The following is a 23371-nucleotide window of genomic DNA, read 5'->3' on the forward strand; positions in this document are numbered from 1 at the left end:
TATTGACTGATACCTGATCCTGGTCCAGAATACACAGGGTTTCTCCCTTCCCATATTGACTGATACCTGATCCTGGTTCAGAAAACACAGGGTTTCTCCCTCCCCATATTGACTGATACCTGATCCTGGTCCAGAATACACAGGGTTTCTCCCTCCCCATATTGACTGATACCTGATCCTGGTCCAGAGTACACAGGGTTTCTCCCTCCCCATATTGACTGATACCTGATCCTGGTTCAGAATACACAGGGTTTCTCCCTCCCCATATTGACTGATACCTGATCCTGGTCCAGAATACACAGGGTTTCTCCCTCCCCATATTGACTGATACCTGATCCTGGTGCAGAATACACAGGGTTTCTCCCTCCCCATATTGACTGATACCTGATCCTGGTCCAGAATACACAGGGTTTCTCCCTTCCCATATTGACTGATACCTGATCCTGGTTCAGAATACACAGGGTTTCTCCCTCCCCATATTGACTGATCCCTGATCCTGGTCCAGAATACACAGGGTTTCTCCCTTCCCATATTGACTGATACCTGATCCTGGTCCAGAATACACAGGCTTTCTCCCTCCCCATATTGACTGATACCTGATCCTGGTTCAGAATACACAGGGTTTCTCCCTCCCCATATTGACTGATACCTGATCCTGGTCCAGAATACACAGGGTTTCTCCCTCCCCATATTGACTGATACCTGATCCTGGTCCAGAATACACAGGGTTTCTCCCTCCCCATATTGACTGATCCCTGATCCTGGTTCGGAATACACAGGGTTTCTCTCTCCCCATATTGACTGATACCTGATCCCGGTGCAGAATACACAGGGTTTCTCCCTCCCCATATTGACTGATACCATTCAATTCAATAAGAAAAAAAATACAATACAAATACAAGTTGTCTAGTAAAATGTTTATGCCGAGTGCCAGGTCTTTCTCCATTCAGAGACATCAGTATCAAGCCAGTCTGAACTGCATCACAGCAAGTCTCCATGTTCTGGCTCCATACATGTTTCTGTGAACACACACACACACACACACACACACACACACACACACACACACACACACACACACACACACACACACACACACACACACACAGTCACTGTTCTATTACCAGTGACAGTTAGGATAGGTGATATCTGATAAACAAGCATATACTATGTTGAAGTTTAAAACGGGTCAGACTTAACCTACCTAATTCTGGTCTCCCCATCGCCGACTGCTAGTCGAGCAAGCAGGAGGTGAGACAGGAGGTGAGACAGGAGGTGAGACAGGAGGTGAGACTGGAGGTGAGACTGGAGGTGAGACTGGAGGTGAGACTGGAGGTGAGACTGGAGGTGAGACTGGTCTTTGTCAGCACCCATCATGGTAGCGTAGATCAGCTCATTCACGGTTCAGATATCATGAAGTGAAATAGAATGGCAAATGCAGCGATCAGGCTGGTTCCACCAGGCTATAGGTTATGCAGGTGAATTGGGACAAAACTGTTGTGACCTTTGACCAGGTCAAATGTCACCAACCTGATTCAAGTGTCCTCCCTGTTGCCATTTATAGGAATGCTCACAGCGAGGGCATGTCAGCGTGATGCTGATGGTCCTCTTGCTAGTCTTCTCTATGTTGAATGTTTTCGGCTGCAAACTGGACATCTCTCGAACAACTGCAGCAGGTAATCCTCCTAAACAATGTATTCCCTCATCTTTTGAGGTGCTGTTGACTGGGAAGGTATGTGACAGGGTGATATAATAGACAGTCAAGTGGGAAATTGCATTTTGTTCTAAAGAAAGGAAAACGCTTTTTGATAATGCACAACTAAAATGACTCTACTACTTGTATCTGCTTGGCTGGGTAATTAACCTACTAGTTTATCAAACCGGGTATTTTTTAATACAACTTTTCACATAACACACATTACTGTTGCCGATGAAGCTGTCTGTGTCATCAGGGCAGTAACTGGGGTCAAACTCAATCTAGGTCGTCACTTGTTACCACAGCCACAAAGTCATAAACTATTTCTACAATTTCTCTTCTTAAAATTTGATTTGAATTTAAACCTAACTATAACCCTAATCTTAACCACACTACTAACCTTATGCCTAACCGATATAGCCAATTTTGACTTTGTGGCTGTGGTAACTGACGCGCACCTTGATTCGGTCCTAGGTAGAATTTTTTATTTATTTTATTTTATTTTTTACATTGGATAAAAGTAGAGACTCAGAGCTAGAAAATTGTATATTATAAACTACAGTTGAGGAACAATGGGAAAGTAATTCTGCTTTGAAAGTTGATAAACTTGTAACACCACTTTTGAGAAAATAGTCTTTGAATGTTTTGGTACCTACTGGAGAGCTCTCCTTTGTCTACACCCATTCAGCATTAATCACATCTTCTTAAGCCTTAGCCCTACCCATCTCTTTAAGGACTCACAGTGTAGTGAACTACCAAAGATTTCAAGACTAAAAGTGGTGAAAGTTGTTGCAAAAATAAACTTGATCTATTCCTTGGCCTACATTCTAATCTGACTTTGGTGCAGGTAATCCTGTTCTTCACAATACCGTCTCTGGTAAAATCTAAGTTTATTTGTCACATGCACAAGATACATAATGTGTAAACGGTACATTGAAATGGTTACTTGCATAGTGGAGTCTTTTGTTTAGACCCATAATCCTAACCCATACCACCATGCATGAATCTGCAGGTTTCTAAAGCTAACCAACTAGGTTCAATGTTAGTTAGCTAACATTAGGCTATAACTAGCAATGCAAATTGTAACAGTCCTGACCTGTTTTATGTTGTTTTTTATGTGTTTATGGTCAGGGCATGTGTTTTGGGTGGGCAGTCTATGTTATCTGTTTCTATGTTGGTTTTGGGTTACCTGGTATGGCTCTTGATTAGAGGCAGGTGGTTTGCGTTTTCCTCTAATTAAGAGTCATATTTAGGTAGGGCGTTCTCACTGTTTGTTGGTGGGTGATTGTCTCCTGTGATGTCTCTCGTGTTGTCGATGTTATTCACTTACGGGGCTGTTTGGCTGTTCGTGCGTTTAGATGTAACGTTCCTGTCCGTGAGTTAACATTTAGTGATGTGAGTTTATGTTCAGGTTTCGTTCTACGTCGTTTTCTTGTTTTTGTAAAGTTTGGTAAAGTGTTTGTTTTCGTGTTGCCATCATTATTCAGTTTTGTCGTTTATAAATAAAAAGATGGCTTATTTCCCTGAAGCTGCGTATTGGTCTGAAGATCCTTCTCTCCTCACCTCGTCCGAGGATGAGGAGAGCGACAGCCTTAACAGAATCACCCACCACGCTAAGACCAAGCGGTATGGGAATGCTCTACGGAGCAACAAGGACTCCTGGACTTGGGAGGAGATCCTGGACGGTAGAGGACCTTGGGCTCAACCAGGGGAATATCGCCGTCCAAAGGAGGAGTTGGAAGCAGCGAAGGCTGAGAGGCGCTGGTATGAGGAGGCAGCGCGACGACGCGGTTGGGAGCCCGTGAGTCAGACCAAAAAATTTCTTGGGGGGGGGGCACACGAGGAGTGTGGCAAAGCCGGGTAGGATACCCGAGCCAACTCCCCGTGATTACCGTGGAGGTAGAAGGCGTCGTACTGGTAAGACACCGTGTTATGCGGTAAAGCGCACGGTGTCCCCAGTACGCGTGCTTAGCCCAGTGCGGGCTATTCCACCTTGCCGCACTGGGAGGGCTAGGTTGGGCATCGAGCCGGATGTCATGAAGCCGGCCCAACGTATCTGGCCTCCAGTACGTCTCCTCGGGCCGGCGTACATGGCACCAGCCTTACAGGTGGTGTCCCCGGTTCGCCTGCATAGGCCAGTGCGGGCTATTCCACCTCGCTGCACTGGCAGGGCTACGGGGATCATTCAACCTGGTGGGGTTGGGGAGGCTCGGTGCTCAAGAGCACGTGTCCTCCTTCACGGTCCGGTAGACCCGGTGCCACCTCCATGTACCAGTCCTCCGGTGGCAGCCCCCCGTACCAGGCTGTCTCTCCGGGTTCTCTCTCCTGCTGTTTTCTCCTCTCCAGCGCAGCCAGTGCCTAGACCACGCACCAGGCTGTCTCTCCTTCTCCTTCCTACAGAGCCATCCGTCTCCCCAGCGCCATCTGAGCCATCCGTCTCCCCAGCGCCATCTGAGCCATCCGTCTCCCCAGCGCCATCTGAGCCATCCGTCTCCCCAGCGCCATCTGAGCCATCCGTCTCCCCAGCGCCGTCTGAGCCATCCGTCTGCCATGAGCCTGCAAAGCCGCCCGTCTGCCATGAGCCTGCAAAGCCGCCCGTCTGTCATGAGCCTGCAAAGCCGCCCGTCTGCCATGAGCCTACAGAGCCGTCCGCCAGACAGGAGCCGCTAGAGCCGTCCGCCAGACAGGAGCCGCTAGAGCCGCCCGCCAGACAGGAGCCGCTAGAGCCGCCCGCCAGACAGGAGCCGCCAGAGCCGCCAACCAGACAGGATCCGCCAGAGCCGCCAACCAGACAGGATCTGCCAGAGCCGCCAACCAGACAGGATCTGCCAGAGCCGCCAACCAGACAGGATCTGCCAGAGCCGCCAACCAGACAGGATCTGCCAGAGCCGCCAACCAGACAGGATCTGCCAGAGCCGCCAACCAGACAGGATCTGCCAGAGCCGCCAACCAGACAGGATCTGCCAGAGCCGCCAACCAGACAGGATCTGCCAGAGCCGCCAACCAGACAGGATCTGCCAGAGCCGCCAACCAGACAGGATCTGCCTGAGCCGTCCAGCCAGGACCTGCCAGAGCCGTCCAGCCAGGACCTGCCAGAGCCGTCCAGCCAGGACCTGCCAGAGCCGTCCAGCCGGGACCTGCCAGAGCCGTCCAGCCGGGACCTGCCAGAGCCGTCCAGCCGGGACCTGCCAGAGTCCCTCAGCCGGGACCTGCCAGAGTCCCTCAGCCGGGACCTGCCAGAGTCCCTCAGCCGGGACCTGCCAGAGTCCCTCAGCCGGGACCTGCCAGAGTCCTTCAGCCGGGATCTGCCCCTTGTCCCGGTGCTGCCCCTTGTCCCGGTGCTGCCCCTTGTCCCGGTGCTGCCCCTTGTCCCGGTGCTGCCCCTTGTCCCGGTGCTGCCCCTTGTCCCGGTGCTGCCCCTTGTTCCGGTGCTGCCCCTTGTCCCGGTGCTACCCCTTGTCCCGGTGCTACCCCTTGTCCCGGTGCTGCCCCTTGTCCCGGTGCTGGCCGTTTATTTAGGGGAAGGTAGTTTTAGGGTGGTCAGTGGAAGGGGTAGACAGAAGAGGGGAGTGACTATGGTGGTGTGGGGAGAGCGTCCTGAGCCGGAGCCACCACCGTGGTCAACTGCCCACCCAGACCCTCCCCTGGACTTTGTGCTGGTGCGCCCGGCGTTCGCACCTTGAGGGGGGGGGGGGTTCTGTAACAGTCCTGACCTGTTTTATGTTGTTTTTTATGTGTTTATGGTCAGGGCATGTGTTTTGGGTGGGCAGTCTATGTTATCTGTTTCTATGTTGGTTTTGGGTTTCGGAATTCCAAATCGGGAACACGGGCCTCTTTTCTAGAGCTCCGAACCTGAAGATCATGATTTGACCTCGTATTTTTCAGAGTTCCCAGTGGTCTTGAAAGCACCATAATATCTGAAAATGTAGCTAGCCTCTTACCCGTATATATGGATGAGAACTTATCCCTCTCTGTCATGGATGCCATGGTTGCCCTTAGCTAACCAATGAGGTTCAATATTAGCTAGCTAACATTAGGCTATAACATGCAATGCAAATGGCTTTCTGAGATACAAATCATATTACTACACAGCTCAAACACGTAACGATAGCTAGCGAGCCAGCTAACGTTAGCTAGCTAGCTAACAGTATGCTTTAACTTGCCATGAAAACAACTTTCTGACAAAATTTCAAATATATAATATCTGAAAATGTAGCTAGACTCTTACCTGTATACAAAGAGGAACGCTTCTCCCTCTCTGTCACGGATGCCTCGGTTGCCCTTTAGTTTGAAGATGTAATCCAGAGACAAGTGTTTTATACAACAGCCTTCTGTGTTCTCTTTTCCACTCCCACCGCATTTGCAATCATACGCTGCTTCCAAAGGGCATTCCACTGATTTCAAAACTCAACAACACTGTTGACAGCCATTTCTTCCCCATCACTGTTATCAGAAGACTACAATGTCTGGTTCAATAATCCCCCCCCCCCTTAAAATCAGGGATTTCCTCATCGTCTGACTCATTTTCAGAGTCAGAGACAGCATGGCATGATCGTCCTCCAGAAAGTAGTTCATCACAACGTTTTCCCACTGATCTTTGTCGATAGCGCCTGTTAAATTCTGTTGTGAACAGTAACAATACAACTGCAGATCTTCACGATATCTTTCAACAAGATGCAGTAGAAAGGATTATCTACAATACTGAGCAGCTCATGTTATATAGACAGAAGCATGCTACATGGCAGATCAATCCAAACGAATCTCTCGGCATGTCCAGCCCATCCATTATCGCAGCCAATCAGGGCTGTCTTTTTCAGTGGCTAAACCAACTAGGCTCGTAATTTAACAATCATATTCTTATTTACAGGACATACACGTTTTACAGGACATACACGTTTTACATGGCATACACGTTTAAGGTAAATTAAAGTTCACATGTTCCAGAAGGCATTTCTGCCCAAATACGCATTTTTGATAAAAACAAATGTTTACGTTCAAATCAGTGGAGGCTGGTGACTTGAACATTTGAGGAGGACGGGAGACCCACGCTCTAGGAGCGGAACGTACGGAGACGACAAAGTGTGTTTCAAAAATCGTTGAAGAGTAATTATTTTAACCTAAAGCATTTAATAAAAGACATTTATAGTACAATATTAATGGGTAATGAGAGGGCTACTTACACAGTATTGGGAAGGGATCACAGCAGTGATTGAATGAGGGTATGAGTTGAGGTGTTCAGAGGCTTGACTTGAGTGCAGGACAGGATTTGACTGTGAAGCACCCCCCCCCCCCCAAAAAAACACAACACACTACACAGTAAGACAAAAGAGCTAAGAAAGAGTTAGTCTGAGCAAGGTGTAACATATTTGATGTGTAATAATGTGATTGTGTAAGTGATTGACTCTACATACAGTAATTTATAGGGGTACTTACAGTTCTTGTAGTGTTAGGTTCTAATTTTAAATGTTTTGTAAATAACTCACAGACACTAGAAAAGCTTACCCAAGTTTAATTCTTCCCAAAAGGTCGATACAGCTGTAATTCAGACACAAACATGGCTTCCCCCCGTGGTGGTATTCATACCCCACTTTGGGTGGAGTCTCCTCCTTATCGCTAAACATTGCATCATTCTTGCTAAGCAGGGAACTAAGTGATATGAGCCTTCAAATGGTTTCTCCCCTTATCTGTACTGTCACATGTGATTGGTTTCCCCTGCGCTCAGCCCCTCCCAAACTTCATTATGGCTCCACCCCTCATGTCTCTTTAATGCTCCTATACCTCTGAGTATAACAATGTTCCAAGTTTAAAGCCCAATCAAAACAAGAGGAAACATTCAATGCGTCAGTGGATGAGCGGGCACATGAGACACGGCTTCAGTTCATATCAGGAGAGAGTTGACAATGGTGGTGGAGTGGAGTAGTCATCACCTCTTAAAAATCAGGGAACAGGAGGGGACTTAACTGGAAATACAAATAGCAGATACATTCCACTACAGCTGCACCATCGTGGGTTTGAACAACACGTTTCTTCATGAAGTTAAAAAAACACAGGCTGTGCATCTCGCTCACTTGACACATGACGGAAGCCCGAGAAACGTTCCTGAATATAAAGCCCTGATCATCCACATACCTGATGATAACTGACAACTGCAAGCAGACCGGTGGCATTTGGAGTTTTTCCTTGTCTGTTAATAACCCAACCAGGAAAACTCCGGACCCTATAAGGTAGTGATTAATCAGGTGTAAAAAGGTTTTATACGGGCTATGACAGGACCAGTTTTTCCTAATCAGGTCACGTGGTTAAAAAAAAGAGGAAAATAACCGTTTTCAACTCACAGGGCTGAGCTTTATGCATGTTTGCATCATGCAGGCCAATGCATGGCCTTATAAAACATGTACTCACATCTGTCATCACTATTATGTTGATTGATTTATTCCAGTTAATCATTTTGGATTGAAAACGTATAGGCAGCCTAGCCAGCCCAATTTTGTATATAAACCAAATTTGATCACATTCACATTTTCTCCTGACACACAAATGGACTATGCGTAATACGTAACGTTACCAACTAGTTACTCTGACCAAATGGATAGGCTGTATGCAGCTGCTCTTATTCTTTTTATTTCACCTTAATTTAACCAGGAAGGCCAGTTGAGAACAAGTTCTCATTTACAACTGCGACCTGGCCAAGATAAAGCAAAGCAGTGCGACACACAACAACAACACAGTCGCACATGGAAATAAACAAACGTACAGTCAGTAGTCCACAGTTGTTTTCATCCCATACTTGTTTTCATCCCATACAGCAGGTGAGATCTCTAATGTTTAGATGTAGCCTAGGCTGCTGCAACGTGTATGTAACGAGTTTCTGCTTGTGTCTGTACAACGTCTGTACGGAGTGTTATCATAGAAGGAATGGTGAATGTCTACTTGAGCGCGAGTGAGAAAATGCGCTATGTCAACCTCTCTTCTTTAATCTAACTTTTAATGGATGACGCGATGGAAGCTATTGGATTGATTTTGACATCCCTGAAAAAGACAGTAGAAAGTTCCATACGTTCAGCAAGTAAAGCATCGTAAACGTGCAGTTACCGCTGCAAGCTTGTCGTAGTTGCACTTGTTAGCGAACACCCCCCCGTCGTGTCCTCTAAAATCAAATTCTTGCTTGAACCCCAAAAAAACGCTGTGGTGTTGATAAGCCGTTTGAGAATGTCCCCGTTTCTTCTAACTTTCTCGTTGTGTTGCGCAGTTAGAACACGCAGACCTTATGATCCATGCAGCTTTTTTCGCAAAAACTTGAATCCTGCTTTTGTTTTGCCATTTAGCTGAATGATCAACGTTCTTCAGGTCGCTGTACCTGTAAGAAATTGTAATAGAGACTGGAAACTAGTAATAACTACATTTCAACATAAGCCATATTTTATACAAAAATACACATACTCCTCATTTCTCTTGGACATATGCTGGACTTATTAAGACACCAACTACAGACACACATAATTCCCCTCCCCCATAATAACCACAGAACACACCCAACACATGCTTGGAGCTCAAGACAAAGAACTATCTCAGGAACCAATGGAACGTGGACACCAGGCCTGTTCAGGACTACCCAAGACCCAGATCGACCAATCGGAAGGCCAGACTCGCAGATCTACCTACTTTGCTTGTTGTCTATATAATACTGTACAGTTCTTGAAACTACCTCTTTCCGGACGATTTCATACAAATCAGACAGAAAGAGCCGTGCCGCACGCTTTGCCTAATATCTTTACACTTGAATAAATCTGCCTTATTATACAATTATCCACCTCGTCCTACTGTCTCCTTTTGTTCTCCTGTCAACAGTAAACGTTTTACTAACAAACTTGGTAAGCAGAGGATGGTCAAAACATATTTGAATTCGGCCCAATAGAAAATTCATCGGACAGGAGACGAGAGGGAGAAAGATTCCAGAGGAGAGGTGACTTTTTCGAGGGAGAATCGCGATTCAACCCACCCAGGAAACTGATCAGAGAGCTCGAAACTAAAAAGGTGAGCAGATGCTTGAACTAGGAGCAATGGTATTAAACCTGAAACTCTCCAAATTAATGTGCGTGATTGAGCGTTCCACGAGATCTATTGCTACTAATTAGCTATATGCTAAGTTCAGGCTCCGTTTGTAGTGACCGCCGAGTCAGAATCTGTGTGCCACGGTGAAGCAGCCATTTACGGTTGATGAGTTGACCTGGTTTTCCCCTCTTATACTGTTGGTAAATCCTTAAGGGTTAGAATTCATATGAAAATTATTATAGAAGCGCGTGAATTACTAGTATATTGTCCCCAAAGGAAATTTCTGAAATGTTTTGGCAAAGTATTTAATTAATCGGAAAAAGTTCAAATTAATCGGAAAAGTTAAAAGAAATAATATCTTTCGAATTAAAGATCTTATAATTGCCATTCCAATTATATCAGGAGCGCTTGAATTCATTAGTATATTGTCCCCAAAGGAAACTTCTGAAATATTTTGCCAAAGTATTTAATTAATTAAATAAGCGAAAAGCAATAATATTTTTTATTATAAGTACCTAAAACTGTCATTCCAATTATAACAGGAGCGCGTGAATATATTCGTATATTGTTTCAAAAAGATATAGCTGAAATATTGTTGGAAAACGAAAATAATTCATCGAATACACGGCAATAAAATTCTTTGTCCACGCGAGTCGGACACGAGACTGGGGGAGGTTAGAGGAAGAAAAATACATTGCTGGTTTCGATCAGTGACGGGCTAAAGTATACAAAGATAATAATAGACCCAGACATAGCTTAACGACAAAATGACCACGACTATCGTCCCCAAACACAAATTCAACGAATATTTAGATCAGAGAATGAAAGACAGAGCAGGCGGGAAATTATACTACAAACCCGTTAAAAGAATTTGGGAAGAAGTGAGGCTGAGATGGACTCAAGCAGGTTTCCTTAGTGGAGTCGCCCCATCAAAAGGGCAACTCCTCATTATGGAGAAAGAATTGGAGGAAGCAGTGAAGCAAGGGATAGAATGTGAAGTTGATAAGAATAAGAGTCACTTATTTAAAAAAGAAGGGACAAAGCAAAGGGAAAAGGCAGAGGCTGAGATGAAAATAGGATTGTGGGCGATTGAAGAGATCAGAAGGGCACTCCCCTACAGAAAACCTGACACGATGGGGGTGGTCACTGGAGCACCAACTGACACAAAAGAGGGCAGGCCCAATAATAATGATGCCCCACCTACCACCACAGCAACCCCATCGGCCCCCACCCATCTATACCCAGAACTGCCACAGGGAGAGAAAAAAGCACCACCTCCCTATTTTCAAAATCCATTCACTCACCTCCCTCAAAACCCCTTTCTGACCCCTGCTGTGGTACAGGCACCAGTGTTTGTGGTGCATGAAGGACACCTAAAAGGAAGCATGACTTTGGGGATCCAAGAAGGGCAACTCCTGTGTGAAGAGAGGCCTGATTATCAAGACAGGGAGGAAAGGGATAGAGCATACACACAGGGACGTGGGGGGGGTTCGAACTCCGCCTCACTACAGGGACACGGTGAGTCTCTATCAACCTACCCACAAGGACGGGGTGGTGGGTCTCAACCAGGCCCTTTGAAGAGAGAAGACAGAGAGCTGATTCAGTTCTCTTCCACTCCAAACCCAGACTGGTTCAGAAACAGAACACGGGGGGATAGTCAAATAGTCACTGAAGGGTCATGGTCGCCACCAGGACAATGTCCCTCTGGGGCCTCTTTAAGAGGGAACCACAGCAAGGACGATGAAGGTGGGAACAGAACAGGACAAGATGAAGAGGAGGAGGAGCGGGACCTCAGGGAGTCACTGGCACGGGCCAGATCTATGATAGAAGATGCTGAATGTGGAGAGGGCTCGTACCATATAAAAGGGGTAATGATGGGGAAGGTGACGGATTTGGTCGAACCTATTAGACAGTCCGTTCATCTCAAGGAACAGAACAGCAGGGGAGTCTCGTCCAGGGCAGATTGGGATCCCAAACATGGAGGACGAGAAGGGTCGGAGATGCAGATGCCGTTGAGACCCACTCCGGACGGAGGGCATGAAGAATACCAACCCTGGAAAATAACAGACCTTACCACTTTGATGGGACAATTACCCAGCCTGCATGGGGGTGCTTCTGCATGGCTCCTTCAACTGCAAACACTGACGTCCGGCCTACGGCTCTGTCTAGGTGACATGAGGGCCCTTCTGGCTAGAGCAACAGACCATACCACCATGAGTGCTCTGATAAGAGAGGCAGATCTTGCCACAGCCCCGGCTGCACTGGCCCAGGAAGACTTCCGAGCGGAATTGTGGGCAGTGTTGAGAAGGGCATATCCCACAGAACGAAACCATGCAACCCTTTCATCATTCACCATCAATCCAGGGGAACAACCGGCAGCCTACCTAGACAGAGCAAAGACCACATGGAGAACTGTTCATGAAGAACCATATGACTATACTGGCACCACGGTCAGCATGTGGAAGGAGATGGTGGTGAGCGGCGCTCCAATTGAGGTCCGAACTAAACTTAGGGCCACGGTGGGGTTAATGGCACTTCCCCAGGCTCAGTTCAATTCCCATGTGCATCACCACATCACCCAATACAATAAGGATAGGGGAGGGCGCTGAAACACAAGTCCAGTCCCTACAGGTACAACTTTTGAAACTACAATTGAAAGAGGCCCAGAAAGGAGAAAAAACCAAGAAACAGATGGTGGCTGAAGATTAACCAGACATCTCACAAATCATTGAAAAAACGGTTTCACAAATGATACAGCAACAACAACCCCCCAGGTCAACCCCACAGGGACCTACCCTACCATCACAACTCCTGGATCAGCCATTACCCATGGTCACCCCACCATACTATCAACCAACACAACAAGGTTATCCTTCAACATGGGGACAACAACCACGTTACCCATCACCCTGGGGGACAGGACAAACACGACCAATGAACTGCTACAATTGTAAACAAATTGGACATATGGCACGTCAGTGCCCATACCCATTGACACCGACCCAACATTACTGGATGGCAAATAGGGCACTACAAACCGCCCCAAGAGGACGTGGACGAGTCAGGCCAATGATGTACCAACCACGTGCAGCCCAGCAACCTGCATACAATCACCCTATCCCAGACCCAAATCAGCAACCACCTCCTCCCTTTCAGGGCATGTCAGATGAATATGCCCCATGGCCCTGAAGCTGCCCACCACCACAGAACGAGAATGGGGGTCAACATTTTCCACTACACACCGAACCAACTATCATGTGTGAGGTGGAGGGAGTGACCCACCAATTTTTGGTAGATACAGGATGTACGTATTCTGCCATAAGATCTCGTCAACCACTCTCTTCGGAAACAATACAGGTGGTGGGGGTATCAGGAACACCCGAAGCACAAAACAAGACCATTCCATTGCTTTTCTCATGGGGCCCTTCCAATTTGAAGCATCAGTTTCTATACTGTCCCAATTGTCCAATCAACCTCCTAGGAAGGGATCTACTATGCAAACTGAAATGTTCAATTTACCTTACTGAGAAGGGCGTGGAGGTCTCCATTGATCCTATTCCCTCAACACCTGCCCACCCCGTCAGTGTACTGATGTTACCTATCATCCCAACCCCTGTGTTGTCAGCAACACAAGAAATATATTGGCTAAAATGCATTGAGACAGGTCCTGGGACCCCGGAGGTCCAGTTTAAGTTCAATCAACTGAAATCACAGATCTATGCATTACACCCATACAAGACCCCACAAGCTGAAATTCACTGCACATTGAATGTGACAGACAATGACGTGAACACATACACCGATGACTGGGATGAGAACATGATGCCCCTAACGCCATCCATCAGGTGTTGCACCATTGTGTGTGGACAAGAGGGGGTGGCAGCACCAGTTATCCTACCACCTCATTTGAAATCCTGGTACCTACTAGGGGAGGAGTCAGCTCCCCATGTTACACTGGCAGTGGGTAACGGTTTTGAAGCAAGGAGCCTGGGCCCTATGATCAGACGAGCATCCAAACTCCAGTGGGAACCCACCCAAACACCGGGAATACACAAGGCCACCACTGAAAATATGTGGAGGTTCATGACTGTTGACACTGAAGAACACTGTCTTCCAGAACGACTGACCCTGCCAAGACACCATGGTAAGCCATACACCGACCACCCATCTACCAAAGCATTGATCTCCACCATAGATGAAAGGTTATGGACTCACACCCCTTTTGATGTGGGCCAACTACAGGTGGCACCGGTCACCATCACCCTACTAAATCCAGATCAAATACCTATCTACCGAACTCAATACCGTTTGAAACCCGAACAGATCATGGGGATCGAACCGACCATTGATGGGTTACTGAGAGCACAGGTTATCTATCGAACTGTATCTCCATGGAACACGCCGATCCTACCAGTGCTGAAAGCCGGAGGAGAAACATACCGGATGGTTCAAGACTTCCGAGTAGTAAATGACGTTACTGCACCTATAGACCTACCTGTCCCTGACCCTCACATCACTCTGAGCAACCTGTCTCCAAAACACCAATACTTCACGGTGGTGGATCTGGCTAATGCTTTCTTCAGCATCCCACTTGATGAAGCCTCTCAGCCACTCTTTGCTTTCACGTATGAACATCAACAGTACACTTATTTTGTTCTTCCACGGGGTTATAGGTGTTCACCCGGAATATTCAATCATATCCTAAAGACACACCTGGCAGAGTTGAAAATCCCAGAAGGTGTGATACTGATCCAATATGTAGATGACCTTTTGCTGGGGGCTCCCACGTCTGATCTCTGCCTACAGATGACAAAAACACTACTGGACTTTCTGGCCGTCAAAGGATACAAAGTCAAAATGAGCAAAGTCCAGACCTGTCGCAGAACTGTCCTTTTCCTTGGCAGAGAAATCTCAGGAGAAGGAGCAGGACTCTCCAAAAGCCACAGAGACTCGATACTTCATCATCCACGCCCCATCACGGTGTCGGGAATGTTGTCTTTCCTTGGCTTGACAGGGTACAGCCGAACACACATCCTAGACTACACTGCCAGAACTGAGCCACTGAGAGAAATAGTGCGAGAGGCGGGACCAAGGAACCTCGTCATTGACATGGACCACTGAAGCATCAAAGGCGTTTGCACTCTTGAAAACAGATCTCTCAGTGGCAGCAGCATTGACATCACCTAACTACAAAAACAAATTCCATCTGGATGTTTCTGAAAAGGAAGGATTCACATCATCCATCCTTTTTCAGAAACAAGAGGGGGAGAGAAGAGTGTTGATGTATCACTCCTCCAAATTGGACCACATTGAAGTAGGACAAACCATGTGTTCCAGGTATGTGGCTGCAGTGGCAAAAGCTATTGAAAAAACAGCCCACCTGGTAATGTGTCATCCATTGGAGATTCACACCCACCATGGGGTTGCAGCATATCTGATGAGCAAAGAATTCACGTTCAGCGCTGAAAGAAAAACGAAAATCCAGAATAAATGCACACAATCACACATCACATTTGTCAACACTGACAAAAACATGGCAGACGCACTCAATGCTGAAGAAGGTCTGCCCCACTCCTGTGCAGAAAGAGCTGCACAAGAACTGAAACTGAGACCTGACCTGGGGAACGAACCACTCACCAACCCAGACCTATGGTTATACACAGATGGATGCTGCTATAGAGGAGAGGAAGGGAACATAGCAGCATACGCAGTGGTGCAGCAGCTCCCGGATAGATCACATGTGACTTTGGAATCTGCCATCATCACACAACCTGCATCAGCCCAGCTAGCTGAAATCATAGGGTTGACACAAGCTCTGGAAAGAGCTGAAGGAAAGACTGTAAACATCTACACCGACTCAGCGTATGCTCATGGAGCAGTCCATACTGATGGACCACAATGGGTTAGACGCAACTTCACCACCACAGGAAACATGCCAATCAAACACAAGACACAGATGGAAAAACTGATTAAATCAGTCTCACTACCTAAGAAGGTGGCCACCATGAAGTGTAAAGGACATCAACAACTGAAAAACAGAATCAGCGAGGGAAATGATGCAGCTGACAAAGCAGCCAAGAAAGCTGGTGGATACACCCCGAGACAAATGATACTTCAGATTCAACCAGCTCGGACTGAGCTCACAGGGCAACACATAAAAGAACTCCAGTTTTCAGCAGGACCCTATGAACACTCAGTATGGGGACAGAAAGGGGCCACCAAAGGACCTGATGAACTGTGGAGATGCCATGATGGCAGACTAGTGGCCCCTGCAAACCTCTGTCCAGAACTATTACGAGAAGCTCATGGGCCCACACACGAAGGCAAACTGAAAACTTTACAGAAGGTGTCCCACATCTGGTGGCACCCCCACATGAAAGACATGACAGATTTGTTTTGTGACGAGTGTAGCATTTGTGGTAGCCACAATCCAAAGAAACCATATCAAACGCCCATGGGTTCATACCCAGTCCCAAATGCTTGTTTTCAGGACATCAGCATAGATTACACAGATATGGGGCAAGACAATGTGACAAATGGGAAAAGGTACCTGTTAGTTATGGTAGACAGGTTCTCTAAATGGGTTGAGGCAATACCAACAGCAAGGGAGGATGCAAAATCGGTCATTAAGTGGCTGCAAACCGAACTCATACCAAGGTACGGAGTCCCCAGGCAAATCAGATCCGACAATGGATCCCACTTCAGTAACAGACACCTGAGGCAGGTGGAGGAAAGATTTGGCATTGTACACAAATTTGGGTCAGTGTATAAGCCCCAATTGCAGGGCCTCGTGGAACGCTCAAATCAGACTCTTAAGGCTAAGATAGCTAAGGTATGTGCAGGTTCGAAGTTGACATGGGTTGAAGCCCTGCCCCTGGCATTGATGACCATGAGAGCCTCGCCAGGTGCAGGCACCCATCTCTCTCCTCATGAGATAATGACTGGGAGGGTCATGCCTGGTCCACCGAGGGAGGGAGGTCATATGCCCGCCCTCGATGTACAACAAATTGAAATGTCTGAATATGTGAGAAAACTGACGGAACTTTCTGCAGCTCTCTCCAAACAGATTCACAAGGTCCAGCAGGGGGAGCTGACGGGAGATCCGGCACCACTGAAGGTAAAAGTTGGTGACTGGGTAAGGGTGAGAGTCCACAAGAGAAAGTGGCTAGAACCCAGGTGGACTGGACCGTACGAAGTGAAGGAGGTTACTTCACACTCAGTCCAGGTCAAAGGTAAAACGGGCGCACCTTGGCATCACCTTACACATTGTACACCAGCCCCAACTCCTTCTAGAACTCTGACTGAAGTCAGGGCCGATTTGGCCAATCTCAATTCGACCCCAAGCAAACAAACCTTAGTTGGTGAAAATGGGACGCCAGCCCCAGTTTCCACGAACTAAGGCTATTCACTTAGGACCGGGATATCTCACTCCCTGGGAAAGAATGGGAATTTCAGGTCCCTTGTTTGTTATTTTCATAATCATTATTGGAGTGTCCCTAGGAACTTTCACATGGCTCATACAACAGCTCACACATCCACCCCTCTCACATCATACAACCACTAATGTCACGTCTAACATTACCCTCGATCTCACCAGTCCCGTTATACACAAACGTAGCACTACACCCACAGACCAACCATGCACTCCAACAAAGGTTAGAAGCATCACCTTATGTGTAGCCTCTAATGCGACCACTACCATCACACTGACTTGGGGAGTATTGGGAAAAGCTAGGAATGGCCTGGGAGGGCATGCTTTAGAGTACACCAGATTTGACTGGTATATGACAAAAGGGGGGTTTCAGGAGTGGTCATGGAAGAGCCTGGTCGCTGAGACTGGTCCTGACTGGTCCAGTTATTCATCAGGGCAAGCAGTTCTTAGCTGGCGACAAAGATTAACATTGACTAGGACTAAATTGCGTAATTGGGGTCTATCACTAATTATCCGACGAGGTACTGGGACGGGTTGTCAGGATTTTATATTAGCACCTCAGGTAGAGTCTAGCCAGGATCTACTCTATTGGCCATTAAAAATCTGCATTACACAGCAGGCTCAGCCCTCTGCTATTTCTGACCGGTTTACTGTTTTAAAATCTAAGGGGAAGGGTGAGTGGGGTCCTATTAATATGGTCACCACTCCTACTACCCCTGATGATACCATTCTTACTGTCACCGGAATCTCAGGATTCACTAACAATTGGCTTTTATTGACTGAACAAGCAGCTAACACAACCCTGAAAAGCTGTGTTGTTTGCATGGGAGCTAGACCATTGCTCCGCATAGTCCCAGCCGCTATTAGCGGAGACTGTCTAATGCCCCTTATGGAAAGAGACAACCCACCTGAGAAGTGTTCACAGTGGGACGCTGTTTATCCAGTAGTCACCACGGCGGTCAAGAAACCGATATTCTCCTCCAGTGTGGCTAGAGCTAATTTTACATGCATAACCATGACAGTTGGAGGGACATTCTTGGGTAAGCTCCCTGCTAGGTGGTGCGTGTACACTTACATGCTCACGGCAATCTTTAAACCAGTGTCTAGAGCTGATGTGTGGTGGTGGTGTGGGGGAACTAGTCTGTTTGACAGACTTCCCCTCAATGCCACTGGTACTTGTGCACTTGTAACTCTTTTGTTGCCCATCTCTGTCTACCCCATAGGCGTCCAAGATCTGCTCACCCGTATACAAGCCCTGGGTCCTGAATATTGGCCTATCAGGACCAAGCGCATGGTGGGCCCTTCTGCTGGGGACCCAACTTACATTGATGCAATTGGTGTCCCCAGGGGGGTACCAGATAAGTATAAACTGGTTGACCAAGTGGCCGCAGGTTTTGAATCATCATTTTGTTGGTGGTGTACAGTTAATAAAAATGTGGACAGAATTAACTACATTCATTTTAATGTCCAGAAACTGGGCAATTGGACTCAACAAGGCTTCGAGGCGGTCCATGGACAATTGGCAGCTACGTCCCTGATGGCATTTCAAAATAGAATCGCGGTTGATATGTTATTGGCTGAACGGGGGGGGGGTCTGTGCAATATTTGGTGAACAGTGTTGTACTTTCATTCCCAATAACACAGCTACGGATGGGAGTCTGACTGTAGCATTAGAGGGACTTCGTACCCTTAATGGTAAGATGAAACAGCATTCTGGAGTGGACACTACTATGTGGGACTCATGGATGGATGCTTTTGGTAAATATAAGACGCTGGTTTCCTCCATCCTAGTATCAATTTCTGTTTTTGCGGCCATTCTTGTACTTTATGGATGCTGTTGCATTCCATGTGCGCGCACGCTTGCTAGCCGTGTTATAACTGCCGCCATAGACCCTAATCAGGAAAGGGCCCAAATGTTCCCATTGCTTGAGGATGGGGAAGCTGGACCTGTCTATATATTTGAGGACTAAGATACTTTTATGTCACGTCTCTTGTGAGACGTGAAGAGAGGGAATTAAAAATTTGTCTTCTGACAAATTTTATCCCTTAGCTTTGTCTTTTTATACTTTTATGTCACGTCTCTTGTGAGACGTGAAGAGAGGGAATTAAAATTTGTCTTCTGACAAATTTTATCCTTTAGTCTTGTGTTTTTTATATACTTTTATGTCACGTCTCTTGTGAGACGTGAAGAGAGGGATTTGTAAGAAATTGTAATAGAGACTGGAAACTAGTAATAACTACATTTCAACATAAGCCATATTTTATACAAAAATACACATACTCCTCATTTCTCTTGGACATATGCTGGACTTATTAAGACACCAACTACAGACACACATAATTCCCCTCCCCCATAATAACCACAGAACACACCCAACACATGCTTGGAGCTCAAGACAAAGAACTATCTCAGGAACCAATGGAACGTGGACACCAGGCCTGTTCAGGGCTACCCAAGACCCAGATCGACCAATCGGAAGGCCAGACTCGCAGATCTACCTACTTTGCTTGTTGTCTATATAATACTGTACACTTCTTGAAACTACCTCTTTCCGGACGATTTCATACAAATCAGACAGAAAGAGCCGTGCCGCACGCTTTGCCTAATATCTTTACACTTGAATAAATCTGCCTTATTATACAATTATCCACCTCGTCCTACTGTCTCCTCTTGTTCTCCTGTCAACAGTAAACGTTTTACTAACATACCCCTCTTTCGCCCAAGGCTTTCCAAAAAGCAGGCAAAGCCAGCAGTACAGGTGGGTTGATGAAAAGGCTCCCTGTTTACTAGCTGTACTTTTGATACCAGGTGGTGTTGAACACCCTCACCTTTTCATCCTTCATGAAACTTATCTCAGGCAAAGGACGACCCTCGGTTTTAATTCGCACCTTTTCAACGTACCCCAGAGATTTCAACAAAAAGTCAAGAAATTTGCGCTAGCTTTGGTGGAGAAAACGGCACACTGGAGCTGGTAACTGGCTACTGCTACTGAAGTTAGCAAGGCAAATTGAAATAAATTGCCCTAACTGGACACAAAAATAAAGTTCTAAAACTAAGAAAATAATTTAAAATCTACCTCCTCCGTCTCCTGTAATTTGATTTGAATAATATCCATAAATCCCTTTCCAATAATGTCACCAACTCACCAAGCTTCTCAGGACATAGAACCCCCCCCCATTATGCTCTGAGGCACAATCCCAATACAACACACTAGGTTCATTCTCTGATCCTAATTCTTATAATTGGATGGACTCATATACTCATACTGAAAAAACTTTGATTGGGTGAAGGTCGTCCTCCGGAAGTGGTCATAATTACTATTTAGATCTATTGCAGGGGGTGAGGCCTGGGAGCCTCCTAGGTTTTGTATTGAGGTCAATGTACCCAGAGGAGGACAGAAGCTAGCTTTCCTCCGGCTACACCATTGTGCTACCCCAGAGAGTGCTGTTGAAGTTACTATAGACCTTCATTGCAAAATAGTGTTTTTTAATCAATTATTTGGTGACACATGAATATATTTAGTAGAGGTTCTAAAACTGATAACTTTTTTGGTCTTTCACTATTTTTATTGTTATGACATGTCAATGAGGAGGATGGTCCTAGCAAACAGGTGCCATTAATACGGGTAACGAGTGGAGGACAGAGGAGCCTCTTAAAGAAGAAGTTACAGGTCTGTGAGAGCCAGAAATCTTGCTTGTTTGTAGGTGAACAAATACTTATTTTCCACCATCATTTGCAAATAAATTCATAAAAAATCCTACAATGTGATTTTCTGGATTTTTTTCTTCTCATTTTGTCTGTCATAGTTGAAGTGTACCTATGATGAAAATTACAGGCCTCTCTCATCTTTTTAAGTGGGAGAACTTGCACAATTGGTGTCTGACTAAATACTTTTTTGCCCCACTGTATATGCTCGCTTCGAGGCAAATAACATTGAAACAAGCATGAGAGCACCAGCTGTTCCGAAAGACTGTGTGATCACGCTCTTCGCAGCCAATGCGAGTAAGACCTTTAAACAGGTCAACATTCACAAGGCTGCAGGGCCAGACGGATTACCAGGAAGTGTTCTGCGAGCATGCGCTGACCAACTGGCAAGTGTCTTCACTGACATTTTCAAACGGTCCCTGTCCGAGTCTGTAACACTAATATGTTTTAAGCAGACCACCATAGTGCCTGTGCCCAAGAACAGTAAGGTAACCTGCCTAAATGACTACCGAACCGTAGCACTCACGTCTGTAGCCATGAAGTGCTTCGAAAGGCTGGTCATGGCTCACATCATCACCATTATCCCAGAAACCCTAGACCCACTCCAATTTGCGTACCGCCCTAACAGATGATGCAATCTCTATTGCACTCCACACTGCCCTTTCCCACCTGGACAAAGGGAACACCTATGTGAGAATGCTATTCATTGAACACAGCTCAGCATTTAACACCATAGTGCCCTCAAAGCTCATCAATAAGCTAAGGACCATGGGACTAAACACCTCCCTCTGCAACTGGATCCCGGACTTCCTGACGTGCCACCCCCAGGTGGTAAGGGTAGGTAACAACACATCCACCACGTTGATCCTCAACACAGGGTCCCCTCAGGGGTGCGTGCTCAGTCCCCTCCTATACTCTCTGTTCACTCATGACTGTATGGCCAGGCACGACTTTAACACAATCATTAAATTTGTAGATGACACAACAGTGGTAGGCCTGATCACCGACAACGATGAGACAGCCAATAGGGAGGAGGTCAGAGACCTGGCCGTGTGGTGCCAGGACAACAAACTCTCCCTCATCGTGATCAAGACAAAGGAGATGATTGTGGACTACAGGAAAAAGAGGACCGAGCACACCCCCATTCTCATTGACGGGGCTGCAGTGGAGCAGGTTGAGAGCTTCAAGTTCCTTGGTGTCCACATCACCAACAAACTAACATGGTCCAAGCACACCAAGACAGTTGTGAAGAGGGCACGACAAAACCTATTCCTCCTCAGGAGATTGAGAAGATTTGGCATGGGTCCTCAGATATTCAAAAGGTTCTACAGCTGCACCATCGAGAGCATCCTAACTGGTTGCATCACTGGCCTTCGACCGCAAGGCACTACAGAGGGTAGTGCGAACTGTCCAGTACATCACTGGGGCCAAGCTTCCTGCCATCCAGGATTTCGATACCAGGCGGTGTCAGAGGAAGCCCTAAAAATTGCCAAAGACTCCAGCCATCATAGTCATAGACTCTTCTCTCTGCTACCGCACGGCAAGCGGTACCAGAGGGCCAAGTCTAGGTCCAAGAGGCTTCTAAACAGCTTCTACCCCTAAGCCATGAGACTCCTGAACTTCTAATCAAATGGCTACCCAGAATATTTGCATTGCACCCCCCCCCCCCTTTTACGCTGCTCTCTGTTGTTATCATCTATGCATAGTCACTTTACTAACTCTACCTACATGTACATATTACCTCAATTAACTGGTGCCCCCGCACATTGATTCTGTATTGGTACCCCCCTGTATATAGTCTCACTATTCTTATTTTACTGCTGCTCTTTAATTACTTATTACTTTAATTTCTTATTCTTATCCATATTTATTTAGCTGCATTTTTGGTTAGGGTCTCGTAAGTAAGTATTTGACTGTAAGGTCTACACCTGTTGTATTCGGCGCATGTGACTAATACAATTTGATTTACTGTGAACGCTAATTCTCTGCTTTACCGATGTAGACAGACTGTAGCTCCAGATTGGATTAGATTCAGGCCAGTGACGATGTTATGGTTTCTCGCTCCTAGTTCACTGTATTAGTCAGACTCAGACATGAGGTAGCTACCACCATAGCTACATCCATTATTTAGTTCTAGACAATACAGAATACTCTTGTATGAGCTACAAACTAATTTGCAAATGCATCTTGTAAGTTAATGTTAGCTAGCCTTTAGCTAGCCAGCCGGCCTGCTAGCATTATCAAATGATAACGTTACATAACCAGCAGTATCTAGACAATACACAATAAATAATGACAATAATACTTGCATGACCTACATCATAACTAAGTTGTAATGAGGTAGCTAACTAGCTCGTTAGTTAGCTAGATACGCTAACTTGAGCTAAAACGTTAGCTAGCCTGCCTTGTTAAAAAACGTTAGCCTGCCTTGTTAGCTAACCTGCCTCGCTTTTTGAAAAGATAGCTACCTACATAACCAGCAATA

The 23371-nt window shown here is 46.4% G+C and overlaps 1 long non-coding RNA gene across 1 annotated transcript; it reads right to left on the bottom strand.

Annotated features, from left to right (window-relative positions):
- Positions 1-908: 908 nt before the first annotated feature.
- Positions 909-7350, bottom strand: LOC129811399 (uncharacterized). The gene is made up of 4 exons (XR_008752875.1): positions 7199-7350; positions 5925-6966; positions 1205-1724; positions 909-1019 (listed from the first exon to the last, which is right to left on the bottom strand). It is a non-coding gene; the product is annotated as an uncharacterized LOC129811399 (long non-coding RNA).
- Between the last annotated feature and the right edge of the window lie 16021 nt (positions 7351-23371).

This window comes from Salvelinus fontinalis, chromosome 15, assembly GCF_029448725.1.
Source record: "Salvelinus fontinalis isolate EN_2023a chromosome 15, ASM2944872v1, whole genome shotgun sequence".
Taxonomy (NCBI): Eukaryota; Metazoa; Chordata; class Actinopteri; order Salmoniformes; family Salmonidae; genus Salvelinus; species Salvelinus fontinalis.